We start from the raw sequence: 6000 nt of genomic DNA, 5'->3' as shown, positions 1-6000 counted from the left end.
GAAAGACTTGCCTGCCTTCTATGGTAATGAAGCATGCACACATGCAGCTAGCAAGGCATTGTGGGAACAAGAAGCACATGGTTTGCCATTGTGATCAGAAACAACAACTTTGAGAAGAAGATCCCCCATTGCTGGAGATACGAGATGTCACGGAGGCATGGACTGAATCTGCATTTGTATAACAGCATGCTGTTTACTGCATCCTGTGTGCCTGGAAAAGCCAGCTTCATTTGTACTTCAAAGGAGCAACAGGAAGAAAAGACTCAACACCTAGCCAAATGGTATTCCATGAGATAGAGGATAGTATTTCAAATATTGGCCCTCCCGTGGGAGTACCTGCCCCTTTCCACATGAGCCAAGCAGGGTAGTTTATGGCATGGACTTGCTAGTAGGTGGGACCACAGTCTGGCAAGATGCCACCCACCTGGAGATTCAGTATATAACGCAGAAACCATGCTTTAAGCGGGGCTGCTGGCTGGCCACATTCTACTCCCTCCCCATCTTTCCTTAAGCTCTTTGTCTGAATCTCCCTGGGTTGCGCAGCTAGAGACATTCACCCACACTAGCTGGCTCATTCTAAGCAGTGTGGATGGGCAATTAACCCCAGAAATCCTTTCCCTTCCCTTCCAATTACCATTGCAACAGACAAGATTTCCAGAACAGGTGAGTATAAATCAAACTAGCTACCTCCCTCCATCCAAGTAACTAAGAAACTATTTTGCATTCTGTCTATAACTCTAAAGGAAACTTGTATGCTTGTGAAATGAGAGACTGATGTTTTGTATGCTTGACATTGAAATCCTGCAGTAAAAGATTATTTGTTTTGGAAAAACACCTGTGTGGACTCCATTACTGGACTTCCAAGTTCAGACAAGACTTCCGTAAATGCTGGCCAGAACTCAGGTTAAAATATAGTTAGCCATTTGTTGTAAAATAGAGCATTTGGTGTAACAGATTATTGGACTAGTCTCGGCCATCCAGGTCAGTGCTATCTCTGGCTAAATGGTTGCAAACTTGCCCTTGGGCCTAGACCAGATTTTTATGTCTAAGAGAAGGTGAGACAGCAATGAACAACTACCAACCTTAAAGAAGTATGTAAGTAATCCAAGTAAATGTCTATGGCTTAGCAGTGCTGGAATGAGACATTCTGTTACAAATAATTTCTGCTGGGAAAAGACCTCCACAAGGTAGATCTAGGTACTTTTCTAATGGTTTCTTCATTGTTTATTTTTTAAAAGCCATGTGGCTGTGGGATTTCATCTTTTATTCATCACCTGGTGCTACTTTCTCCATAATAAGCATACATACTCCCTTGCCTCTTATACATTCACCACATAACCAATGAACTAGGGTACCCGAATAATCAGTGTCTAGGTACAGTGTGAATCTTAATAAAGCAGTGTAAGGAAAATGCATGTTTTTTCTTTGGAGGTTTAAAATGAGCAAAATATTCGATCTGAGCTTTAAAAAGGCAAGAACGGAGGAAGTCGGTTCAATTGCTTTCCAGACTTATCTCAGCCCACCTTCATACAAATGCTAATAGGTCTAGACACTGGGATGGCCAAGCTCCCCTTTCAAGCAGAGAACAGAGACCTGAAGGTGTTAAATACTAGAGAGACTTCAGGAAAGAATTTCTGAAGAATATCCAGGAAAAGCTTCTCTAAACTGGCCTGACCTGTTCAGTGGGTGGGGAAAAGAGAGGTGATTAAAACTCCAGGAAGCAAAGAGGAGGCTCTCTTTGGTGTTGAGTCCATCAGAGCAGACAGAACTCTTAAATGAGGTCTGGAGGAGGCAACCATTAACCATGTGCTGACCTGAAGGGCTGAAGGAAGCTGCAAGGTAGTGATAACTGTGTAGAAATCTATAACATCCTAAACTAAGAAACCTGTCCTATATTTTAACATCTGATAGGGCATGTATAGAGAGAGGGACAGAGGAACTGCATTTTACCCATTTCTTTTGAATCCCTGGCTCAATCTTGTGCTGTGCTAAATGTATGCTTGTGAAAAAAAATATATAACAAAAACTTTATAACTTGATGCTTGTAGTGGTTCTCTGTACCACATAGACCTCCACTATCTTGGACACACTATTTTAAAAGGAGTGCTGGGGGAAGGCAGTCAGTTGGAAAGAGGTTATGCCTCCAGGGGTGCACAAGGCAATAAATGGTCCCCATGGTGACCAGGCACTGGGAAGCAGGAGACACAGAGGCAAAGCATCAGATGCTGGAAGGGAAGCTGGGAGTACTGAACGTCCCAGTGGGCAATTCCTTACAAAGGTCAGGTGATGGCAGTTGTTGCTCAATGTCATGGGCATAGATGAGGATGAGCTGACAGAGCCTGCAGAAACCACAGCTGGCCCCTCTGCAGCAGCAGAGGAAGATAGCTGGCAAGTGCCTATAACAGCAGTCTTCATGCCTGGCTCAGTTAAGAAGGAAGAACTGCAAGCTGAAAGTCCTCCTGACCAGTGTAAGTTGAGTTGGTGTGAGCTAGCTCACAGTTTTTTAGCCTCCGGCTCACACATTTTTGTCTCAGCTCAGGAAGGAGGGCTCCAGAGCAAACTAATTTATGCAGTAGCCAAATCGCTGGCTCACAACTTTAATGCCAGCAGCTCACAAAATAGAATTTTTGCTCACAAGGCTCCACAGATTAGAGGGAACATTGCCCAGAACTCATTATGTAGGACATGCAGGATGGGACTCTGTTTCAGAGCTTCTCACTGTGTGGACTTAGAGCAGCATGGCACTTTGGTGGTGGGAAAAGCACGGAGAGAGCACTTAGCACTACTGGAAGAGCACTTATTGCAAACATCCAAGAAGGAGAGCAAAGTCCATACTGTCTGGCTAACATATCTCAAGTACCCCCTCTCACCCCCACTGTGACTCGTTTAAGGGAGCGACTCCGGCAAAACTTAGCAACCAAGTGAAGAGAGGCCAGGCTACAAGACAGGTGTGCAGCTAGCCCAGAGTTTTAACAGGAGCCTGGGCAATTGTGCAGCTGGCTAATTAGTAACAGCATTTAACTCCACACTCTGGGCAGTACTCTTTGTGCTTGCATCCACTTCGACTTGGCTGTTGCACTTAGACCTTCAGACCCCCTGGCTTTGGACTTGGCTCTGTGTTTCTGGATCCTGATCCCAGCTTGGCTTTGGACTCTGCACCGTCTTCTTGGCTCCTGACCTTGGCTTGTTCTGGACTCCCTTTGACTGGTACCCCAGCCTGTGACACTTGAGAGAGAAAGAAAAGCCTCTCCAAGTGTTGGGAAAACTTAGAGGGCAGGGTGGAACAGGGACTGTAGGCCAGAGCAGGCCCATTCCACCACAAACAGAATTCCAGGTCAGTCTGCACTAGGGATAGGCAAGAACTGAACCATGAAGCAACATTCATCACGAATTCTGCCCTGTTTGTGGTTCAGGAATATTAATTTGTGACAAGTCTACTGTCACAAGTATGGTGTAGTGGTTAAGTGCGTGGACTCTAATCTGGGAGAACCGGGTTTGATTCCCCCACTCCTCCACTTGCATCTGCTGATGTGACCTTGGGTCAGGCACAAGCTCTGGCACAGCTGTCCTTGAAAAAGAGCAGTATGTGTCAAGAGCTCTCTCAGCCCCACCCACCTCACAGGGTGTCTGTTGTGGGGAGGGGAAGGGAAAGGAGTTTGTAAGCCGCTCTGAGACACCTTTGGGTAGTGAAGGGCGGGGTATAAATTCAATCTCTTCTTCTTCTTCTTCTTCATGAACTTCCACAAACTTTTAAAACAGTTCATGGTGGTATGTGGTGGTTCATGTATGGAGCAGAAAGCAGGGGTTTAAAGGGACTTGGAGTCCTTTTTCACCCCCCTGCTTTCTTTTCACTGTGAAAGATGCAAAAACAGCTGAGCTGTGGGGAGGTGTTCCCCACCGCTCAGGTGTTTTGAGCTTTCTTGTGCAGTCCCTTTAAACTTTAAAGAGACTGCAGAAGACAGTCCCAAAAACAGCTGAGCTGGCAGGGAGCAGTCTTCCCACTGGTGCTGGCTGCTCTGGGCTCTCTTGTTCTGCGCTCTCTTGTGGAGTCCCTTTAGATGGACACATTTAAAGGGGCTGCACAAGGGAGCCCAATATAGCTGAGCCCATGAAGAGGAGTCTCCCCACCAGCCCAGCTTTGGTCTTTCTTGTGCTGCCCTGTATAAAGGGGCTGCTCAAGAAAGCCTGAAGCTGGGCTGGTGGGGAGACTTCTCTCACTGGCTTTCCCCAGCCAGCAGAAAGGAAGGGGTGAAGTGCTTCCCAGGGGGCATTTCACCTCCTCCTGTCTATGGCTTTCCCTGGCCAGCAGAAAGGAGAGGGGTGAAGTGCCCCTGGGAGGCACTTTACCCCTCTTCCGTCTGCTGGCCAGAAGACGGGAGTGGGTGAAGTGCCCTGTGGGAGGCACTTCACCCCTTCCTTTCTGCTGGCTGGGAAAATCTGCCAATCTGCTTCAAAACATCAGGGAGTGGAACCAGAGGGTTGAAATGGCTTGGAACCATCACTTTCAATGGGACCAGAAAGCAGGGGTTTAAACTTTAAATGGCTCACAAATGTATACAAACTGGTTTGGTCAGTGAACCAGCATATCAGTTCATGTAGGTTCATGGTTCAGTTAGAGGTTCAGCTATGAACCACAAACCGAACTGCATTTTTGTCCATCCTGATTCTGTAGTCTTCTACCTGCATCACAGGTTAGTACTCCACTGCTGCTCAGGCACTCTTACAGCCCCATAAAACAGACCCCCTGTTTGTGGTCCTCTCCCTGAATTTCATCAAAGTTCTTAGGATGGGCCTAGCCCAATAGGTCTCCTGAAATAGTATAGCATTCCACTAATTTCTCAGCTCTATCCTACTAGAAAGATGTACTCCAAAAATGGCTACACAATCTGGAAATGGGTTTTACTGCCAAGAAAGAATGTTAGAAAAATGGACCAGCCATACAAGCTTCAGAGGTAGAAGGGAAAGCTAAACAAAACTTCTATCTGTTAATCATAAAACTTCACAAAAGGTTGATTAATTTCTTTGTGTGGAAATTGTCTCTAGGTTATAACAACTTGCCCTGAAGATAGAATATCAACTATTAATTGAACAAACGCATGGTAATTCATCCCATTCTCTAAATACAATTGAGTTCTTATTTTCATACTCTGTTAGGCCTTTTATGTAAAAATTGCATTTTCACTTGTGCTGTTATTAATGGACCATAACCAATGGTGCTATTGCAAGTTGATGCCTACCAAGGATACTGTTCAATAAGCATGAATTAAACTAATGCACTGCAGAAAGGTCAAATTGCTCAGGATGGTTCATTTACGTTAACTGTGTGAACTTTATTGGGCTAAGAGAATAATTTTGCATAATAAATACATAATTTTATTTTATGCAAAATAGCATTATTTAAAATTAACTGATATAAATCTAAAAGCACAAGGTACATTCTAGAATTATCTTACTAAAATATATTGAATTACTCTAGAGTAAATGGTCTGTGGACTTACTCCTATGGCACATTGCTAAATAAATTGCACTGGATTGTGGCCTAAATGTGGAAGGAGGCAAATTACCTTCCTCCAAAATCTGGTTTGTCTGTGTTTGTGATATAAAGCTCTTAAGACCTTGTTGTTCATGGATATTCTCCTCACTCTGTGTGAAACATATCCTGATGCTGAAGAAAATGGATCTGTTCCTTACTTGGGCACATGGAATCCTACATGCACACTGCTAAGTTTGAATGCAAGAGATCCACCACTCACAAATGATGATGTACCTTAGTTTCATTTGTGGGCTGGATGGTTGGGATGAAATTAATAGAGATACTGTATGTACACCTGATCTCTGCTGATCTTTCGTGTACCACTTATTTACTTTGTTTATCATTTGTTGTTCTCACTGGGACTCAAGGCATATTCCAGGATATAAATAGTGCCACCAGACAGCATAAAATAACCAAAGAACAATGCAATAGGACTAGGATTACAGAATTAGATAACAACAAATGGG

Source organism: Gekko japonicus, unplaced genomic scaffold (assembly GCF_001447785.1).
Source record: "Gekko japonicus isolate JY-2015 unplaced genomic scaffold, Gekko_japonicus_V1.1 scaffold1764, whole genome shotgun sequence".
Lineage (NCBI taxonomy): Eukaryota > Metazoa > Chordata > Lepidosauria > Squamata > Gekkonidae > Gekko > Gekko japonicus.
Note: the sequence above shows the minus strand (reverse complement) of the source record.